Genomic DNA, 23378 nt, shown 5'->3' with positions numbered 1-23378 from the left:
TATTAGGGGTTCTGCTCCACCAACAGTTGGCACCACAGTGGATCTTCCCTCCCTCCCCTTCCTCTGTATAAAAGACGCCCGGATTCTGACTGGGAGAAGATGGTTCTTTGAGACACTAGTCTGCCATCTTCTCGGTCTGCTGGCTTTCCGAATAAAGTCATTATTCCTTGTCCCAGCAACTCCTCTCCCAATTTACTGGCCTGTCGTTTGTTCAGAAGAATGAGCTTGGACTCGGTATCATCATTATTCCTATTTTTCAGAAAAAGCAACTAATACTCCAAGACTTTTAAACACTTGCCCGTAATTTCCTAACAGGTGAGTAAGGATGGAGGCTAGATTCAGTTCATCTTTTTCCCAGGGCAGTGTTTGTTCTCCCGTTCTAGACTCACTGGAGAATAACTCCAATGCCTCAATTCTCCTGAGCACATTCCCCATGAACCAGGGTTTTTCAGGGTTTTCAATAATCAAGGTGTCTCTGCAGAGGGCCTGGGGCAGTGGGAGAGATGAAAATCACCTCATTCAGGGAAAAGAAAAGCCAATGGAAGAGCAGGATAAACAAAGGGGGAGAAGAAAAAAGATACACAGATGAAACATCTATTTATCTAGAATGGTTGGAAATATTTATTTTGGCAACAGCTACACTTTATATCATTCATGGTCAAAAAATTCTTAAAAACATCATGTAACACTAAAATTAAACTGACCATAATTTATTTTATATGATGGTCAAAATCTTATTTTTCTTTGAGAATTTTTTTAGCATCTTTATTGGAGTATAATTGCTTTACAATGGTGTGTTAGTTTCTGCTTTATAACAAAGTGAATCAGCTATACATATACATATATCCCCATATCTCCTCCCTCTTGCACCTCCCTCCCACCCTCCCTATCCCACCCCTCTAGGAGGTCACAAAGCACCGAGCTGATCTCCCTGTGCTATGTGGCTGCTTCCCACTAGCTATCTATTTTACATTGGTAGTGTATATATGTCCATGCCACTCTCTCACTTCATCCCAGCTTACCCTTCCCCCTCCCCGTGTCCTCAAGTCCATTCTCTACATCGGCGTCTTTATTCTTATCCTGCCCCTAGGTACTTCAGAAACTTTTTTTTTAGATTCCATATATATGTGTTAGCACATGGTATTTGTTTTTCTCTTTCTGACTTACTTCACTCTGTATGACAGACTCTAGGTCCATCCAACTCATTACAAATAACTCAATTTCATTTTTTTTATGGTTGAGTAGTACTCCATTGTATATATGTACCACATCTGCTTTATCCATTCATCTGTCAATGGGCACTTAGGTTGCTTCCATGTCCTGGCTATTGTAAATGAGCTGCAGTGAACATTGTGGTACATGACTCTTTGAATTATGGTTTTCTCAGGGTATATGCCCAGTAGTGAGATTGCTGGGTTGTATGGTAGTTCTATTTTTAGTTTTTTAAGGAACCTCCATACTGTTCCTCATGGTGGCTGTATCGATTTACATTCCCACGAACAGTGCAAGAAGGTTCCCTTTTCTCTACACCCTCTCCAGCATTTATTGTTTGTAGATATTTTGATGATGGCCATTCTGACTGGTGTGAGGTGATATCTCATTGTAGTTTTGATTTGCATTTCTCTAATAATTAGTGATGTTGAGTATCCTTTCATGTGTTTGTTCATTGGCGGTCTGTATATCTTCTTTGGAGAAATGTCTATTAAGGTCTTCTACCCATTTTTGGATTGGGTTGTTTGTTTTTTGATATTGAGCTGCATGAGCTGTTTATATATTTTGGAGATTAATCCTTTGTCAGTTGCTTCATTTGCAAATATTTTCTCCAATTCTGAGGTTTGTCTTTATTTTATTTATTTATTTTTTGGTGGTACGCGGGCCTCTGACTGTTGTGGCCTCTCCCGTTGTGGAGCACAGGCTCCAGATGCACAGGCTCCGCGGCCATGGCTCAAGGGCCTAGCCACTCCACTGCATGTGGGATCTTCCTGGACTGGGACAAGAACCCGTGTCCCCTGCATCGTCAGGCGGACCCTCAACCACTGCGCCACCAGGGAAGCCCCTGAGGTGTGTCTTTTTGTCTTGTTTATGGTTTCCTTTGCTGTGCAAAAGGTTTTAAGTTTCATTAGGTCCCATTTGTTTATTTTTGTTTTTATTTCCCTTTCTCTAGGAGGTGGGTCAAAAAGGATCTTGCTGTGATTTAGGTCACAGAGTGTTCTGCCTGTGTTTTCCTCTAAGAGATTTATAGTGTCTGGCCTTACATTTAGGTCTTTAATCCATTTGGAGTTTATTTTTGTGTATGGTGTTAGGGAGTGTTCTAATTTCATTCTTTTCCATGTAGCTGTCCAGTTTTCCCAGCACCACTTATTGAAGAGGTTGTCTTTTCTCCCTTGTATATTCTTGCCTCCTTTATCAAAAATAAGGTGACCATATGTGTGTGGGTTTATCTCTGGGCTTTCTATCCTGTTCCATTGGTTTATATTTTTGTTTTCATGCAACTACCATACTGTCTTGATTACTGTAGCTTTATAGTGTAATCTGAAGTCCGGGAGCCTGATTCCTCCAGTTTTGTTTTTCTTTCTCAAGCCTGCTTTGGTTATTCGGGGTCTTTTGTGTTTCCATACAAATTGTGAAATTTTTCATTCTAGTTCTGTGAAAAATGCCATTGGTAGTTGGTTAGGGATTGCATTGAATTTGTAGATTGCTTTGGGTAGTATAGTCATTTTCACAATGTTGATTCTTCCAATTCAAGAACATGGTATATCTCTCCATCTGTTGGTATCATCTTTAATTTCTTTCATCAGTGTCTTATAGTTTTCTGCATAGAGGTCTTTTTTCTCTTTAGGTAGCTTTATTCCAAGGTATTTTATTATTTTTGTTGCAATGGTAAATGGGAGTGTTTCCTTAAATTCTCTTGTAGAGTTTTCATCATTAATGTATAGGAATGCAAGAGATTTGTGTGCATTAATTTTGTATCTTGCTACTTTACCAAATTTGTTGATTAGCTCTAGTAGTTTTCTGGTAGCATGTTTAGGATTCTCTATATATAGTATCATGACATCTGCAAACAGTGACAGTTTTACTTCTTTTCAGATTTGGATTCCATTTACTACTTTTTCTTCTCTGATTGCTATGGCTAAAATTTAGAAAACTATGTTGAATAGTGGTGAGAGTGGACATCTTGTCTTGTTCCTGATCTTAGAGGAAATGCTTTCAGTTTTTCACCATTGAGAATGATGTTTGCTCTGGGTTTATCATATATGGCCTTTATTATGTTGAGGTAAGTTCCCTGTATGCCTACTTTCTGGAGGGTTTTTATCATAAAGCGGTGTTGAATTTTGTCGAAAGCTTTCTCTGCATCTATTAAGATGATCATATGGTTTTTCTCCTTCAATTTGTTAATATGGTGTATCACATTGATTGATTTGCGTATATTGAAGAATCCTTGCATTCCTGGGATAAACCCCACTTGATCATGGTGTATGATCATTTTAATGTGCTGATGGATTCTGTTTGCTAGTATTTTGTTGAGGTTTTTTGCATCTATGTTCATCAGAGATATTGGCCTGTAGTTTTCTTTCTTTGTGACATCTTTGTCTGGTTTTGGTATAAGGGTGATGGTGGCCTCATAGAATGAGTTTGGGAGTGTTCCTCCCTCTGCTATATTTTGGAAGAGTTTGAGAAGGATAGGTGTTAGCTCTTCTCTAAATGTTTGATAGAATTTGCCTGTGAAGCCATCTGGTCCTGGGTTTATCTTTGTTGGAAGATTTTTAATCAGTCGCAATTTCAGTGCTTGTGATTGGTCTGTGTATATTTTCTGTTTCTTCCTGGTTCAGTCTCGGAAGTTTGTGCTTTTCTAAGAATTTGTCCATTTCTTCCAGGTTGTCCATTTTATTGGCATTTAGTTGCTTGTAGTAATCTCTCATGACCTTTGTATTTCTGCAGTGTCAGTTGTTACTTCTCCTTTTTCATTTCTAATTCTGTTGATTTGAGTCTTCTCCCTTTTGTTCTTGATGAGTCTGGCTAATGGTTTATCAATTTTGTTTATCTTCTCAAAGAACCAGGTTTTAGTTTTATTGATCTTTGCTATTGCTTCTTTCATTTCTTTTTCATTTATTTCTGATCTGATCTTTATGATTTCCTTCCTTCTGCTAACTTTGGGGGTTTTTTGTTCCTCTTTCTCTAATTGCTTTAGGTGTAAGGTTAGGTTGTTTATTTGGGATTTTTCTTGTTTCTTGAGGTACGATTATATTGCTATAAACTTCCCTCTTAGAACTGTTTTTGCTGCATCCCATAGGTTTTGGGTCTTTGTGTTTTCATTGTCATTTGTTTCTAGGTATTTTTTGATTTCCTCTTTGATTTCTTCAGTCATCTCTTGGTCATATAGTAGTGTAGTGCTTAGCCTCCATGTGTTTGTGTTTTTTACAAATTTTTTCCTGTAATTGATATCTAGTCTCATAGTGTTGTGGTCAGAAAAGATACTTGATGCGATTTCAATTTTCTTAAATTTACCAAGTCTTGATTTGTGACCCAAGATATGATCTATACTTGTGAATGTTCCATGCGCACTGGAGAAGAAAGTGTATTCTGTTGTTTTGGATGGAATGTCCTATAAATATCCATTAAGTCCATCTTCTTTAATGTATCATTTAAAGCTTGTGTTTCCTTATTTATTTTCATTTTGGATGATCTGTCTATTGGTGAAAATGGGGTGTTAATGTCCCCTACTATGATTGTATTACTGTCGATTTCCCTTTTATGGCTGTTAGCATTTGCCTTATGTAATGAGGGGCTCCTATGTTGGGTGCATAAATATTTTCAATTGTTATATCTTCTTCTTGGATTGATCCCTTGATCATTATGCAGTGTGCTTCTTTGTCTCTTGTAATAGTCTTTGTTTTAAAGTCTATTTTGTCTGATATGAGAATTGCTACTCCAGCTTTCTTTTGATTTCCATTTGCATGGAATATCTTTTTCCATCCCCTCACTTTCAGTCTGTATGTGTTCCTAGGTCTGAAGTGGGTCTCTTGTACACAGCATATATACGGGTCTTGTTTTTGAATCCATTCATCCAGCCTACGTCTTTTTGGTGGAGCATTTAATCCATTTACATTTAAGGTAGTTATCGATATGTACGTTCCTATTACCATTTTCCTAATTGTTTTGGGTTTGTTATTGTAGGCCTTTTCCTTCTTTTGTGTTTCCTGCCTAGAGAAGTTCCTTTAGCATTTGTTTTAAAGCTGGTTTGGTTTTGCTGAATTCTTTTAGCTTTTGCTCTCTGTAAGAGTTTTAATTTCTCTGTTGAATCTGAATGAGATCCTTGCTGGGTAGAGTAATCTTGGTTGTAGGTTTTTCCCTTTCACCACTTTAAATATGTCCTGCCACTCCCTTCTGGCTTGCAGAGTTTCTGCTGAAAGATCAGCTGTTAACCTTATGGGGATTCCCTTGTATGTTATTTGTTGTTTTTCCCTTGCTGCTTGTAGTATTTTTCCTTTGTATTTAATTTTTGATAGTTTGATTAATTATGTGTCTTGGCATGTTTCTCCTTGGATTTACCCTGTATGGGACTCTCTGTGCTTCCTGGACTTGATTAACTATTTCCTTTCCCATATTAGGGAAGTTTTCAAGTATAATCTCTTGAAATATTTACTCAGACCCTTTCCTTTTCTCTTCTTCTGCAGGGACCCCTATCATTTGAATGGTGGTGTGTTTAATGTTGTCCCAGAGGTCTCTGAGACTGTCCTCAATTCTTTTCATTCTTTTTTCTTTATTCTTCTCTGTAGTAGTTATTTCCATTATTTTATCTTTCAGGTCACTTCTCCATTCTTCTGCCTCAGATATTCTGCTATTGATTTCTTCTAGATCATTTTAAATTTCATTTATTGTGTTGTTCATCATTGTTTGTTTGCTCTTTAGTTCTTCTAGTCTCTTGTTGAACATTTCTTGTATTTTCTCCATCCTATTCCAAGATTTTGGTTCATCTTTACTATCATTACCGTGAATTATTTTCCAGGTAGCCTGACTCTTTCCTCTTCATTTGTTTGGTCTGATGGTTTTTTGCTTTGCTCCTTCATCTGCTGTGTATTTCTCTGTCTTCTCATTTAGTTAACTTACTGTGTTTGGGGCCTCCTTTTTGCAGGCTGCAGGTTCATAGTTCCCGTTGTTTTTGGTGTCCTGCCCCACTGGCTAAGGTTGGTTCAGTGGGTTGTGTAGGCTTCCTGGTGGAGGGGACTGGTGCCCGTGTTTTCATGGATGAAGCTAGATATTGTATTTCTGGTGGGCAGGACTGCGTTCGGTGGTGTGTTTTGGGGTGTCTGTGACCTTATTATGATCTTAGCTAGCCTCTCTGCTAATGTGTTGTGTGCATTCCTGTTTTGCTAGTTGTTTGGCATAGGGTGTCCAGCACTGTTGGTTGCTGGTCATTGAGTGGAGCTGAGTCTTAGCATTGAGATGGAGGTCTCTGGGAGAGGTTTCACTGTTTGATATTACATGGAGCTGGGAGGATTCTGGTGGACCAATGTCCTGAACTCGGCTCTGCCACCTCATAGGCACAGGCCTGACACCCAGCCGGAGCACAAGACCCTGTCAGTCACACAGCTCAGAAGAAAAGGGAGAAAAAATGAAAGAAAGAAACAATAAAACAAAAGTTATTAAAAAAATTTTTTTTAAATTAAAAAGTAATAAAAAAAAAGAAAAGAGCAACCAAACCAAAAAACAAATCTACCAGTGATAACAAGTGCTAAAAAGTATACAAAAAAAAAAAAAAGGACAGAACCGTAGGACAAATGGTAAAAGCAAAGCTATACAGACAAAATCACACAAAGAAGCATACGCATACACACTCACAAAAAGAGAGAAAGGAAAAAAAACTATATATAAAAAAGAAAAAAGAAGAGAGCAACTGCATCAATAAACGAATCTACCAATGATAATAAACTCTAAATACTAAACTAAGATAAACATTAAACCAGAAACAAATTAGATGCAGAAAGCAAACCCCAAGTCTACAGTTGCTCCCAAAGTCCACCGCCTCAATTTTTGGGGTGATTCGCTGTCTATTCAGGTATTCCACAGATGCAGGGTAGATCGAGTTGACTGAGGAGATTTCATCCGCTGCTCCTGAGGCTGCTGGGAGAAATTTCCCTTTCTCTTCTTTGTTCGCACAGCTCCTGGGGTTCAGCTTTGGTTTTGGCCCCACCTCTGCGTGTAGGTCACCTGCAGACGTCTGTTCCCTGCCCAGACAGGACGGGATTAAAGTAGCATCTGATAAGGGGGCTCTGGCTCACTCAACCCGGGAGTGGGAGGGGTATGGAATGTGGGGCGAGCCTTTGGTGGCAGAGGCCAGCATGACGTTGCACCAGCCTGAGGCGCACTGTGTTCTCCTGGGAAAGTTGTCCCTGGTCACAGGACCCTGGCAGTGGTGGGTTGCACAGGGTCCCAGGAGGGGAGGTGTGGATAGTGACCTGTGCTTGCACACAGGCTTCTTGGTGGCGGCAGCAGCAGCCTTCGCGTCTCATGCCCGTCTCTGGGGTCCGCGCTGTTAGCCGTGGCTCGTGCCCATTTCTGGAGCTCCTTTAAGCAGCACTCTTAATCCCCTCTCCTTGCCACCAGGAAACAAAGAGGGAAGAAAAATTCTTTTGCCTCTTTGGCAGGTTCAGACTTTTTCCTGGACTCCCTCCCGGCTAGCCGTGGTGCACTAACCCCTTCAGGCTCTGTTCACGCGCCAACCCCAGTCCTCTCCCTGCGATCCACTGAAGCCCGAGCCTCAGCTCCCAGCCCCGCCCACACCGGCGGGTGAACACACAAGCCTCTCGGGCTGGTGAGTGCCAGTCGGCACCGATCCTCTGTGCGGGAATCTCTCCGCTTTGCCCTCTGAACCCCTGTTGCTGCGCTCTCCTCCGCGGCCCCGAAGCTCCCCCCTCCTCCACCTGCAGTCTCTGCCCGTGAAGGGGCTTCTAGTGTGTGGAAACCTTTCCTCCTTCACGGCTCCCTCCCACTGGTGCAGGTCCCATCCCTATCCTTTTGTCTCTGTTTATTCTTTTTTCTTTTGCCCTACCCACCAGGTACATGGGGAGTTTCTTGCCTTTTGGGAAGTCTGAGGTCTTATGCCAGCGTTCAGCAGGTGTTCTATAGGAGTTGTTCCACATGTAGATGTATTTCTGATGTATTTGTGGGGAGGAAGGTGATCTCCACGTCTTACCCTCTGTCATCTTGAAGGTCTCCCTACAAAGTCTTGTTTTAAATTCTAATTATTACTGTGAATCTTTAAGAAAATCTGGCCCTATTGATTCTGGGTACATTGATTTTACTATATCCAGTGTACCAAGGATAGTTATTTCAGATGCCATCTATTGTTATGAACTGTCATGCCCTACCCTGCCCCACTGATTCCAATTTATTACTTCAACTGAAAAGAGAAAACATTTCAGTGAAAGGGGAAGCAGGAAATTCCAATGGATAAGCAGCAGTTGGAGTGCTAACCTGTCATTCGGATGGAAAAAATGCTGTTGTTGACACATTTATTCCTTGTTTGTGACACAAATTAGGTAACTCCCTGATGTACTGTCTCTTCACAGAATTGGTGGGGGTGTGATAAATGTCTATGTGGTATATAAAGATATTCATAACACAGAATTATGATATGAAAAATCCTTTTCTCACAATAGAAAGAATAACTCATGTTGTACATAATTTGTACCTATATATTTTGTTGTTATAAATCTGGGTTTGCTCAATAAGCTGAAGTTCATTTCTTCACCATGAATCTTGAACCCAACATTGATGAATCAAAAGGATCAAATAGGAGCAAAGCTCCTATACTTTATATATAATAGTTATACAGGTCCACCTCAGTGAGTCTGTTTTAAAATGACCACTTTAGTTAAATGAATTATTTTTCCTCTCAAAAATAATTTTGGAATTCTGATACTTTGTAGTGTAAGACTCAAAGGGACTTTTTATTCCTCTGTTTCCTGAATGATATCCCAGATATATGGATAATATCCTTATTTTAATCATTTTAAAATGTATATATATATTTTTTTGCGGTACACGGGCCCCCCACCGCTGCGGCCTCTCCCGTCGCGGAGCACAGGCTCCCGACGCGCAGGCCCAGCGGCCATGGCCCACGGGCCCAGCCACTCCGCGGCACGCGGGACCCTCCCAGACCGGGGCACAAACCCGCGTCCCCTGCATCGGCAGGCGGCCTCCCAACCACTGCGCCACCAGGGAAGCCCTAAAATGTATATTTGATATTCATTAAAATATATTTGATTTCTGATTTTGATAATTATGTTATGCTCATGTAAGATGTTAACATTAGGGGAAGATAGATGGAGGGAATAAAAAGTTAAAAAGAAAAAAATGTATTGAACTCCCCCCATTTGCCCAGAATTGTGTGAGGCACTTGGTACACAGTGGTGATTAAGCAGTCAGAATCTATTATTCCCTCCTCTCCTCACTTAGTTATGAAGTTATCATTTAGTCATACCAACGTTTTTTCCACTGCAATTGAAGCCTATGTGTGTCTTATTCTTTTCTAGAAAACCTTAATTTTCCCACTTACTGAGCACTTATGCTCAGTTAAGCACTTATTCCCAGGTGTTTTCCATATTTCATTGCTTTATTCTTACAGCACACCTGTAGAGTAAGTGTTATTACCCATGATTTGCATGTGAGGAGACTGAGGTGAGCATATAAGCTAAACAGCTTCCCCATAAGACAGAGTGGCTGAACTGGGACTTCCACTTGGGTTTGTATAAATCCGTAGGGTGTTGTCATCTCATCTCACAGCCCTCCACTGATAAGAATCACCTCTGTGCCGGGTCCTTTCAGGTCTCAATCCTTTTCCTCATAGCCCTATTCTTGTAACATTTGTTACTTACCAGCAAACTGCTCTGCTACCTCTTAACCATTAGCAGAACTACAAACTGGATGAAGTTTCTAAATCATGGTTTGGCTAATGTAGAAGGGTTTATGAGAATGGGTTCAGACCTAACATTAAGGATTAGACAATGCCAATGCTTTCTGATGGAAATCATATGTAGATAACAGAGGCTGTTTGTGCCAGTGAAGTATCTACTTTTTTTGAAAGTACCTCTACTTTTTTGAAACTTCCACCATCCCTTGATCAACTTATACTCAAGCCCGGTTATGTTTCCAGTTACTGTTTAAAGTCAGAAAATAAACAAATCCTTGAATAGCATTCCTCATCAGTTATAAATTTAACTTCTTAACTTTAATATGCAAAGGTTGGACCTGGGGCTGCCTAGGTTATCTGGGCTGCAGAGTACATTGGTTCTTTTCATCTCAACAAGATGGAAATTTTAGGATACCAAGGGGACAGAGAGAAGACAAGGCTCTTTTTTATTCCCAAAGAACACGAAGTTCTGACATTACTCACGATCTCTCAATCTTTGCATGAAGGTGGGCATTCTCAAGGCTCCTGGGCATGAGTGGTTGTTGCTCCCCTAGGAATTGGGACAGATATGACCAGAAGAGGTGCCAATGGTGGTATAGTCCAGTCTCTGTTCCTAGTAGGAGCATGGGTAAATTTCTTTCTGGACTCAGTATCAGGCAAGGCTGTGGTTCTTCCAGTAGGTAGATTGCTGCTCTCAAAGACATTGTGAACATTTTCTCCTTTTACTTGGCTGCTAAGAAGCTTAGTTCCAAGTTTAAGTCTCTACCATTTTGTCCTCAACTTGGTTGTGGCTTTGTCTGACTTTCCCATTCTTAGTTTTCATTAATCCTGATTTTTTAATTAAAAAAAAAATGCTTGGGCTTCCCTGGTGGCGCAGTGGTTGAGAGTCCGCCTGCCGATGCAGGGGACACGGGTTCGTGCCCCGGTCCGGGAAGATCCCACATGCCGCGGAGCGGCTGGGCCTGTGAGCCATGGCCGCTGAGCCTGCGCGTCCGGAGCCTGTGCTCCGCAACGGGAGAGGCCACAACAGTGAGAGGCCCACATACCGCAAACAAAACAAAACAAAACAAAACAAAACAAAACAAAAATGCTTTTATACTTTACACATCTCTGAAAGTAACCTCAAATCCCTTTGGGAATGAGGCTGAATGTAAATAATCAATGCTATTAATAAGTAATATTTTAACAGCTTCATTCTTATCTATTGAATGAAGTAGTCTATTGTCTTTACTTATCTCCAAATAATTATACTGTAAAAATTCAATGAAAGGTTTTGTTGTCCAGGCAGAACCAGGACCCACCATGGTAAAATCTGACTTCAGTGATCCTTATAAAAATTTTGCAGGTTACTTTTATATCTGAGAAACAGAACATATAGCTATATAGGACATTTTTATTGTTCTTGATATCCAATGTCTCATTCTAAAGAAATTAATAAATTATAACTGCCACCAACAATGAATGAGGTGGCCAGAATCATCGCCTCTTTGCGAGAACTGGGATTTATAACTTTACTCTTCTCTGCTTTAACAGTACATCCCAGTTATTTCTACGATTGGTTTCTCAAAGTAGGGACCATGAATTTCTGGGAGACTTCATAGATTCTGAAAAAGTTCTTGGTTTCAGAACATGATTTTGCTGGAAAAAAGGAATCGGTTCACTTTTCTGGAATCAGTCTTTAGTTATAGAATTTAAACATAGGGATCCTAATTAAGAAATAAGAACAACATTTAAAGAGATGAAAATGCATGCTAAGAAGAGAGCTAAGAAAAGCTAATCCTTTCCAGTTAAGAGAGAAGAAGGCTGAGGGATAACATATGATAAAGCTTTATGTAATGCATTTCATACTGGTTTATTGGATGAATTAATCAATTTATTTTTATTTTTTTAATTAATTAATTAATGGCTGCATTGGGTCTACACTGCTGCGTGCGGGGTTTCTCTAGTTGCTGTGAGTGGGGGCTACTCTTCGTTGCAGTGCAGGGGCTTCTCATCGCAGTGGCTTCTTTGGTTGCGGAGCACAGGCTCTAGGTGTGTGGGCTGCAGTAGTTGTGGCTCGCCAGCTCTAGAGCGCAGGCTCAGTAGTTGTGGCACATGGGTTTAGTTGCTCTACTGCATGTGGGATCTTCCTGGACCAGGGGTTGAACCCATGTCCCCTGCATTGGCAGGTGGGTTCTTAACCACTGTGCCACCAGGGAAGTCCCTAATGGATTTATTAATCAACTAATTTATGCTATTAAAGATCATACTTTCAAAAGTATTTATTTATTCATTTTAGGTAAAAATAGGTAAGACCAAGTAAGTCTTCTTTTGTATAGAATACATTAACATCTTATGTCTGGCTGCTTTGTTTTCAATGGGAAAGTCACAGAACAATAATATAGGACCATATCATTTTAAACCTTTATGTTTTCTATAGGAAAAATTAACCCATATGTTCTAAATTGATTTGCCCTTAAGTCATTACAATGTGGCATTGTAAAGACCGCCTGATGTCAAAAGAAGCTTCTGGATTTTTTTAAACAATCATTTTTGTCAGTTTTTGCCAAGAATAAAATGAATTAGAGAACCAGAAGGCTTTACAGAGTGGAGCCAAGTTGCTTGAACAGGTTCTACATTTGAAGTTGTAAACCCTTCCATTTTTTTACCAGGACATATCTCTGAAAATGAAAATCCCAATAGAGGATTTTCAAAACATGGACAGCACAAAGTTAGTGAAAGAGTCTGTTTCTGAAGCCAATATTTTCATTATGTCATCACTTATTAATAAAAACAGTGCATCTCATTCTTCTCTACTTTCCTGCAGAAAGAGTCCATTTGTGAAAAGGTTGATTCAGCTCTGTGCATCCTTATTGCCAAAGGGAAGTTGTACCTGGTAGGAGAGACAAACGAGGGTCAACACATTATGAATAGGTATATTATGTGCTTAAGCATTGTATTAGAGCTTCAGAGTGCTACAGGATATGGACAGGGAAAAGATGAACTTGGCAGCAAATTGAGGAAATTTTGATGGAAGAGATGAAGACATTAATTTTAACACCTTAGCTAAATAGCCAAGTACACGGTTTTACTGTTTGCTGGGTGAACCAGGAAGATGAAGTAGTATGGACTGTGTACTTTGGGCTTCTCCTGCCTGCAGAAGGCCATGGAATGAAGACATGTGCCTCTGGTAGGTGATAAGAGGGATTAGGGACAAGCACAGTGGGGACAAAGAGGAGATAAGAGAATGGTCAAGGCAGATTTCTTTGACCTTGTAATTTTACTTCCTTAATAAAGAAGAATATCTCTGCGCTTTTGTTCCAGTTTTTCTGCCACCAGTAATGATTTTCTCCACCACCCACCTGGAATCCTGTCCAACCCATTCGTTCAAGGCTGAGTTCAAAGATTGCCTATTCTGGGAAGACTTCTCTTACCTTCCAGGCAGAATTTTCTACTCTCTCCTTGATGGTTTTAACAGCACTGTAGATTTTAAATAAAGAAGATCAAAAGCATCCAAATCTTGGAATTATGCCAAAAGGATTTAAAAAATTAACATAGGATTTTTTCCCCAAATATGGCATTACAATGACTGAATACTCATTATACTAGAATTCCCAGCACACAGTGGGTTAATCCTGTGGGATGCCACAACTGCTTGGTGATGGAGAGGGTGCCCTGGAACCCTCAGCAAGGTCTTGGCAGTCTTCCAGGTGATGTATGAGATAGGAAGATTCTTGGTTATTCTCCATCATAGTGCTCCTTTGGAATTAAGATATCTAACCTCATTAAGCCAGAGCAGGTTAACTCCTGGATATGCTACTAAAACCATCTTCTACAATATTTTGGTTCAACTTTTTTTCTGCCATAGTACTTCTCACATTGTTTAAATGAGGTCCAGAATAGTTGCGTCTTATACGTGTTAAACTTATGCATTTTGAGGAGGTGATGGGAAGAAGGCAAGGGGAGGAAGCAGACCAGAAGACCAAGAAAGAGGGAAAACAAGAAAAAGGTGACAACTCTATTGGAAAAGCATATATCTATTGAAATGGAGAGTGGGTTTAAGTTGGGATACATGAATCTCACCCTGTGCTAGCTGATCTCGGTTTCTTGGGCTTCTGTTGGTGGATGTCTCTCTGTGCTGGAGAAGAATCTATTGTTTAAATGTTTACTTTTTCTCACACTATGAACCTGAATGCAGGACAACAAACTCCTTCACCAGGGACGCAATCAAAGAGTAATCACTTCTAACACTGGAGGAAACCCAGCTCTTTCTTAAAGGATTTTTTCAAATGAAATTTTGCATAGGATTTTTATTTCAGTTTTTGTTGTAAGAGCTGACTTTATAAAACAACCCCAAATTAAATGCAGTTCCATTGGCATCTATTAGATGGTGAGCACTTCAAAGGCAGGGACCAGGCCTTCTTACTGGCCATTTTTGTGTTTTGTGCTCCTAGCACTTAGAAGTCTTAATTAACACTGGCTGGATTAATGAGATCATCTCTTCTACAGCTTCAGAACAGCTCTCCTTTCACCCACCTTCCTCTTAAGACTTATGATAGTTATTGACCCAAATTACCTTCTATTTGTGCATTGTGCCCTTGTGCTCTCTGAGCAGGCAATTTGCTCCCTTTAGGCTCATCCACAAGAAATAGTTAACCTTTTCCAGCCAGTGTCTTAAACATGTGCATCTGGATTTGCTGCTTACTTTGACCAAATCTTCTGTTCCTCTCCTAACTGACTTAGTTAGAATGATGAGCTGCTCTAGAAAGAAGCAGGGTCCACAGCCTTTCTTTCCAAATGGGCAGGAGGGTGAATTTGGAAGGACTCGGGAGCCTCTACTTCTTTTAGCCCTCCCTGGATCTTAGCTGAAATGAAGCTGCTGTCTGGGGCATGGAAAATGTTAACTGGCTTTCTCTTCACCGTCCCTCCCCCTCACTGTGAAGTGATAGTTGCTCAGGGTGCAGGCTCAGCCTGAGAGAGCTTATGTGCTCCTGCTTAATTGTTTGGAAGCTAAAAACAGACATGGAACAGTGAGAAACAGATTTTTTCCTGGGTGCATGTTCAGTGGAGCACTGCTTAAATCACTCCAAGCTTCCCCCAATCATTTCTGAAACAAGGTGGGGCTGAAGTAATTAAGTAAATAAATGAAATCACAGAAAATCGAGAGGAAAGAAAACTGTTTTTCCTCACAATACAAATGATTTTCAGAAAGCTCATTTATTAAATGCCAGGTAACCAGTTCCTTTTCAGCCTCCTTCCTCTGTTACCAGCTTAGCCCCTGGGCTGCGGGATGTGGGGCGCTGGGTACCAGGCTCTCCACAGGGGTGATTCCGGCTCAGGAATTTGCGGAGCCCAGCCCCCTCCATTTCCTCCCACTGAGAGCACTGCTCCAGCCTGGCAACCTATCCATGGGCGCTGTCACAGGGACTCAGACAACTGCTGACAAACATCCACCCTGGATTTGTCTAGAGCGGCAGTTGTGGGAGCCTCTGGCTTAGCAGCATCCATCAGAGGTCTTTTCAGAAACCATCTTAATAAAAAAGATTCCTGCTGTAATATTAACAGGCAACCTCTGTACATCCCATGTTTGAGAACTGTTCTTGGTACCATAATGTACATTGATGGCAGTGGCTCAAGTTGTCAGATCCAGTAAAAGCCAGAAAAAGAACAGCATAATATTTATGGGCTGAATGGTTTTGAAACAAGAAATGCTTCTGGCATAAAAGGAGATGAAATTTATGCTAACAATCAAAATCATTGCAAATCTGGGTTATTAAAACCAATATTGTATTTTTTGAAAGCCACACGAACCCAGATAACAGACTTTAAGAAGACCAAGTGATTCTAAAGGACATTAGACAAAAAGAGAAGTTTAACTGTAGATTATTAGCATGATGGTACTGAACCAGGGTTGCTTATTTCCTCTCTGTATTTTTTATATGGTGGTTGGGGAATAAATGCTTTTTTACATGGGGGAAAAACAGCAGGCTCAGAGTATATGGAAAATTCAGGCGGTGGTCATAAATACATATACCACAATTTATTTTAATTTGAAAGCATAAGCTCCATAGGAAATGAAGCAAAAGGTTTGGATTCTTTCAGCTAGTAGATTTTGAGAAAATTTTCCGTAATTCAATCTTTTATTTTTCTTACTGGTTTTCATGTATCTGTAAGAAACCACCACTAAACGAATTGTCTTGTACCAGCACCACTTTCATGCACATTTATTGTGTAAAGTGGAAGCTCCTAAGTGTAAGAACTCTGTAGGACTGAGTAATAAGCATGACTCCAGACCCCACCACACTGACAAAGCAGAAAGGGGCATTTTCATTTGGTTTTACACATACATTCCATTTGTTCAAGTAGACAAGAATTTTCTCACAACTTGAAAGATATTTCTATAAAATATATGTATTTTTTGCCTCGGGAGAATTTTTAGCCTTAAAATGAAGAAAGGAAGTGGCCAAAAGGAAAGGATGTGTATATGCTTTCCTTCTGCCCTCAGGTATAAATATTTTCTCGTATGTGTTGTCTTTTTCTTAGACACCAGAAGTGAGGATGTACAAGTCTGACCAATGCTAGTTTACTTGATATTACCACTGCAAGATGAAGAAAACAGAGGAAAGACCCATTATGAAAAAAAAGATCACCTCCAACAATCAAATTTAAAATCCAGCAGCAAGACTACAGTAAAGTATTGCACTAAAATTTTTAGTGCTCAGAATGTCGAAGTATAATTTTCAAAAAGTTAAAACATGACGTTGACGCAAATATAGAATGAACACATGCCAAAGATATTATCCAACTCATTAATTAATGGGAAAAACAGTAAAATCATAAAGCTGGTTCAAAGAGCATTTGAGGAGCTGGTTGTTTATAGATGATGTAATAAAGGAATATTAAGTTAGATTGCTGCATTAGAATTAAACTGTTAATTGTCAACAGTACAAGAAACTGTAACACTTGAGGTTATTTTTCTCTCAGACAGAAAATATTGCTTCTGTACCAGATACAGGTTTACAAGATAACATGTAACTTCACAGAACCTGAGCCTTTAATTTATATTTTAAATATCAAAATCTAGCGATGGTAGATTATTTCAGAAAATTAAGTAATCCTTGACCAAATGGGTCTGTTCAACACTGTTTCAGTGTGACTTTGAAATAATTCGCACTCATCCTCTTGTCCATTTACAAGTTATGGATGATTTTTCTTAACAAGTGACCTAAGGAATTCCGAATTTACCACGTAATCATCTGTTACATTTTTTTTGACAGCATGTTGCTTGGTAAGAATGAAATTTTAATCAAGTATCTGTCAACCTTTTGTCACTTCCTTGATTCTTCCAATATTGATATTTGGTGCTTGTGTACTTTGCAGCTTATGAATTAGTCTCACTGATGTTTGCAGCTCTTAGCAGCCTGGCTTGCTGAGCTGGAAAGAACCGTCAGTGACAGTGAGAACTTATTCTTCAGTGACATGTGAGGGTGCTGGGATATTGTGATGTATGCCTCCCCCTTCCCCCCATTACTTACATACACACACACACTCACACACACATACAGCCTCACCCAATAGGAGTGGTGAATCTTAGACAATTTTATGAGGACAGGGAAAGCACAAATCCTCCAAGAAGAAGCTAATCCTCCTTTGAGTTTCCTGATTAGCTAAGCAATAGAACTACAGACTCCTTGCATTGGACAGGACCTTAGAGGTTAACTATTCCCACTTCCCTGTCAAAGTAAGAGTCCCCAGAACAGCCTTCGCCCGTGATCTTTGTAAAATGCAAATTCAATCATGTCACTCTCCTGTTAACATCAGCCAGTGGCTCCCCTTTGCCCTCAGGATACAGTCCACATTCCTAACATGACTTACAAGGTCTGGCCCCTCTTCTCTGCCTCCATCCTCAAACCTCTTCACTCTTCTCCTTTTGCACCTTTTTCCTTCTAGTATATGAATTTGCTTTAGTTTTTAAAATGTGTCCTGTTTTCATTAACCTCTGCGCACAGGCTGTGTCTTTTCTCTGGGTAGTTCATAGTCTTCAGGGCCAGTCTGAAGAAGATCTTGTGAATTTGACCCAAAGGTCATTGTTTGCTCCTTAGCATAATATTCAATACATTTTTTTTCCTTGAGCTGGAACTATTTGTGAGACAGCAGAATCGAGTTGGTAGATGCGGAAATTACAGGAATGACAGAAATGTAGCACACTGAGATTTGGGCCTGCATCTGATGAAGTCGTTCATGGCCATCTTTGAGAACAACATGGAAGGATCCAGGTTGGATCATAGTGCTGAGTGAGATCTGTAAGTGGTAGAACACAGAACCTCAAGGGGGGGCATGAGTTGTCAATAGCATGCTTGAGGGAGGTCTCTGTCATTGCCCTTTGCAGGCCATTATTTTCATAATGTTTTGGAGGTGAACCTCAATGGCAGGTTGCTGAAATTTTCAAATGGACTCAAGTTGGAAGAAGTTAATATTTTAGATGAAGGTTAGTTGACAAAATGTTCCTGACATATTGAAATAATGAGTTATATCTAACCAGACAAATTTTAAGTGGATAATCACAATGAAACAGCACAGTGATAGGGTACAGTGGGAATGGGAAAGAGATTTGGAACAAATATTGGTGAGTCTAGTTGAGAGTAAATTCCACAGGAGTTCGCAGGGTGACATGACTTCCAAAAAATTGTAGGGTTTCTTGGCAAATTAATGAAAGCATAGTATTTATATCAATGTGAGTTTTAATGTCATTTTTCTCCCTGACTTGCTCAGTTCAGAGATGGGTATCTATGTTTGGATTCAGGCATTATATTTCAGGATGCTGGAAAACTGGAGTGTGTGCAGAGGAATGCACATAGGATGGAGAGGTGACTAAAAGCTTTGTGATGGGAGGGTTGGGGGAAGACATCTGCTTTATTTAGCTTGGAAACAAGAATGGGAATATAATAACTCTTTTCAAATATTTGGAGGGGTAGTGCATGGATGAAGGATTTATTTTATTTGGTGTGGCTCCTGAGGCAGAGCTAAGACCAATGAAGCAAAGTAGTAGTTAGGAAAAGTGCCTTAATATAGATAGCTCCTTTCTGATGGAGAAAGCATCATAAAACCAAGCTGTCTCAGGAAGCTATGAGTTCCTTGTCACTGAAAATATCCAGAGGCCAGACAACCAATGATTTGTTGGAAATGTAGTAGGCTTTCCAGTATTAGGGAGAGGCTGTTGAACTATCATGCTTTAGTATCTTTCAACTTTTATATAATTACTGTCTCCTTATTAAGACCTGTATTTGGGCTTCCCGGGTGGTGCAGTGGTTGAGAGTCCGCCTGCCAATGCAGGGGACACGGGTTCGTGCCCCGGTCCGGGAGGATCCCAGATGCCGAGGAGCGGCTGGGCCCGTGAGCCATGGCTGCTGAGCCTGCGCGTCCGGAGCCTGTGCTCCGCAACAGGAGAGGCCACAACAGTGAGAGGCCCGCATACAGCAAAACAAAACAAAACAAAACAAAAAAAACCCTGTATTTTACATAGCACATATGCTTAAATAAATAAATATATAGAAGGAGGGGCTTTTACTACAGCTCCTTATATAACTAGTGTGGTATAATGGGAAAAGCCCACGTTCTGAGGACAAATTGTCATAACCCTGTCTAGCTGTGTGATCTTAGGCAAATCATGTAATTTCTCTGAATTCCTATTTTGTAAACTGAAAAAAAAATAGGACTAATACTTATAGTTGAGATAAAACAATGGAACAACATGAATATGGATTAAAGATATAAATAATGTTTTGAAATTAGCTAAGAGAAAATGAATGATCAGACAGTGAGGGTCACAGAGATTCAGATGAAGGCTGGATCACTGGGAGTTGGATAATAATAACAGCAGTTAATTTAGTGTTTGCTATGTGCCAGGTACTGTTCAAAGTGCTGCTACATGCATTAGCTAATTTTATCCTTGCCAGAAACCCATGAGGAAACCTAGCCACAGAGGAGGTATGTGATTTCCAAGGTCCCATGGCCATAGCCAAGTCAGGAAATGAACCCAGGCGGTCTGGCTCCAGAGTCTGTACACTTATTTTCTTTACTGACTATGAAGAAGACGTCACAGATGAGCAGTGTTTGACCCACAGTGCCGTTGCGGCCAAAATCAATCCTACTGAAAGTTCTAGAGCTGAGATGGCCCTTCAGAATTGTCCCAAATTTTGAGAAGGGGATTGGCCTTTGTATCCCTACATCAACCCAAGTTTACACCTGGGGACCATCAATAGCCAATGAATGGCTGACAGGCCTGTACTGGAGGGCAATTTCTAGTGAGGAAATCAGCTGGGAGAGTATAGCAGCCAATCTTCCCAGCATCTGGGGGATTGGTGCATGGGTGAAGAGGGATCCAGGCAGAGCATCACAGAATCCACTATACCTGGCATAGACCAGGCATGATGACAGTGATGATGGTAATGGTGATGATGCTGATGATTACCAAAGCTTTCTGATGTGGCAGACTCTGTTCTAAGTACTTTGTTCACACTAACTCATTTAATCCTTATAATATTCCTGTGCAGAGGGTGCTTCTATTTATCTTTTGAGGTAAAGAAACTGAAGCACAAAAAGATTTAGTAGCCGGGGCAAGACAATTCAGCCATTAAATGGCACGACGGGGATTTTTTTTAAAAAAACACTTATTTCTGGGCTTCCCTGGTGGCGCAGTGGTTGAGAGTCCGCCTGCCGATGCAGGGGACACGGGTTCGTGCCCCGGTCCGGGAAGATCCCACATGCCGCAGAGCAGCTGGGCCTGTGAGCCATGGCCGCTGAGCCTGCGCGTCCGGAGCCTGTGCTCCGCAACGGGAGAGGCCACAACAGTGAGAGGCCCGCGTACCGCCAAACAACAACAACAAAAAAAGCACTTATTTCTAAATTCACATCCAGTAAAAGTCACTCTCTTTGGCATACATTTACATGAATTTTGACAAATGACAAGCGACATGTGGATATAGAATAGTTCCATCACCCGTCCCCTGCAAATTCTTCAGGCCTTTTCTAGTCAACCCTTACACTTGTCTCCAGCTCTAGCAAACCGCTGGTCTGTTTTTTTTTTGCGGTATGGGGGCCTCTCTCTGTTGTTGCCTCTCCCGACGCGGAGCACAGGCTCCGGACGCCCAGGCTCAGCAGCCATGGCTCACGGGCCCAGCCGCTCCGCGGCATGTGGGATCTTCCCGGACTGGGGCATGAACCCGTGTCCCCTGCGTCGGCAGGCGGACTCTCAACCACTGCGCCACCAGGGAAGCCCTTGTTTATTTTTTGATTGCATAAGCAAAGATACTTTGCAATCTGCCATTTTTACTTATTTACAACAAAGTTGTCAAAACTAATCTTTTTCTTTCTTTTTATGGTTGTGTGGGAAAAATGTGTTACTCTTTAAGAACATTGGAGCTTAAAATATTAGCTTGTAACTTAACATGTTGATGAGTTGCAGTAGTTTGGCAAAAACTTTTGTGCATATTAAAAATTCAAGAAATATGGTTAACAATATGTTTCCTCATTATAATAAAATATAGATATGAAACTAATGATATTCTAATTTGGAGCTTAATTTGATAGAAAGCATACACTCAAACCTTCTCAAGTGTTTGTTAAACCCTAACTATGAGCAAGGTTAAACTCTAGAGAATAAAACAATTAACCAGGTCCATATCCTGTCCTCAGTGAATGTACAGTTCAGAGGGGAGATAAGGCAGAAAAGCAACTCTAATGAGAAACAAGGTGGAAATGGCAAATACCCTAAGGAATTTGGAAAATGCATGTACCACTTTTAGCAAGAGATAAAAGAAGAATCTGCGAGGAGCTGGTGGCCTTCGAGTTATTTCTGGAAGGATGATATGTGAAGGGAATTCTTCTGGAGAACAGTGTGTGAAGTATATGTAATTTAGAGACCACTTGTATTTCACTTTTTTATGGAGTAAAAGACACTTTCAGGCTTGGCCTAGGAACTTAACCAAAGATAAATCCATTCTAGCCACAAAAATCCCCTGGGACATCTTGTCCCATTCTGACCTGAGGGTATTTATGTTTGCTGATCCCTCTGCCTGGAATGCTTTCCCCCAAATATCTGCATGGCTGGTTCCCTCATGTCCTTTATGTCTCAAACCTATGACACACTACTGAATTTTAGCTGTCACTCTGGTTCCTCTTCCCTGCTTTGTCTTCACCATACTTATTACCATATAATATACTATATCACTCTCATCTGTTTTGTTTATCTGTTGCCCCTCACTAGAGCGTATGCTCGGGAAGGCATGGCTTTTGTAATGTTTCCTACCACCAAATCCTTAACAGTGCTTGGTGCCTCATGTGTATTCAGTAGATATTTATAGCACAGTTGACTGAAAGAACAAATGTAGAGAAACACAATGGTTCCAAACAGTTCACTTTAAAACAATTATTTTAGATGGCAATACAGCTCTAAGCTGAGTATTCATGTTCTTTCCCTGTGGCAGGCAGCTTTTGTGTGATGTGAGTCAGCATTGGATAGCTGTTGTGATCACCTGTCTAACCTTGGGCAAGTCACCTGATCCCTTTGTATCTCAGTTTCTGCACCTGTAAAATAGGACAATAAAGTCCCTACCTCAGGATTATTGAGTTAATATGTTTACATGTGTCTGGCATATAGCAATTGCTGTATAAGTGTTTACTAGGATTATTTACTTTTCTTTCATGGACTTGAGTTTGGCTCTCCTATCCACTATGTCTTCAAGGACTATGAGGACAGACCAGTTACTTTGGGCTTTTTTTCAAACACAGTTTCACTATTTCCTTCTGTGTGGACTATGCAGGCTTTGCCCAAGAACTTGTCTTTAAGCCTCCCCACCTTTGGCACCTCACTCTGGTCACCTTTTATAGGTGACCTTTTCTCACCTTGACTTCCCTCATCTTCCTTTGTACCCACACTTCTGGACATGGAGTATGTGCTCAGGCAGCCTCTCTGATCATCATTATCTTCATCGGCTTTGATATTTCCCTTGGTGTTTCTATTCCAAGGTATAATCTATTCCTTCTGTTCTTCACTGCACCACACAGAACTGTTATCTGAATTTCATCATCCTGCAATACCCAGTCTTTGCCATATGCTTTTCTGTCCCTGACCACGAAGTGTATTCTGTATCTATCATGCAAACAAAAGGAGAAACAAAAGCTTTGCTTAAATGTTTTTAATTGACATTTTACCCACTTACACTGATGATGAGAAAATGCCACTCTCTTCTTATTCAATCAGTTGCTTTGTCTGGCCTCCCTACTTTCATTTTCTCAGTTTAGACCTAAGAACCTAGGATGCAACCCTGACTGTTTCTTTTAGATGTTGGAACAAACTGTTTTCATAAAGTTGAGGTTCTTGAGTATCAGTGTGTCCAGTGGATCTTGAGCAGCAGTTCAAGCTTTGTCTCTTTCCCATCCCAGATCTTTGAGGTCTAACAGAACAGGTCCACAGAGGCTTACCTTC

General features: G+C 40.6%; 1 long non-coding RNA gene across 1 annotated transcript in view; it reads left to right on the top strand.

The window, feature by feature from the left end:
• The window catches only part of LOC307054103, a 251392-nt gene that overhangs the window by 139162 nt on the left and 88852 nt on the right, over positions 1 to 23378 (top strand). The window contains exon 2 of the long non-coding RNA XR_013810927.1: positions 16436 to 16581. This is a non-coding gene — a long non-coding RNA (uncharacterized lncRNA). The remainder of the gene's footprint in view (positions 1 to 16435; positions 16582 to 23378) is intronic.

Source organism: Hyperoodon ampullatus (genome assembly GCF_949752795.1).
Source record: "Hyperoodon ampullatus genome assembly, chromosome: 5".
Lineage (NCBI taxonomy): Eukaryota > Metazoa > Chordata > Mammalia > Artiodactyla > Ziphiidae > Hyperoodon > Hyperoodon ampullatus.
The sequence above is the reverse complement of the archived record's forward strand: the minus strand, read 5'-3'. Positions and strand labels throughout refer to the sequence as shown.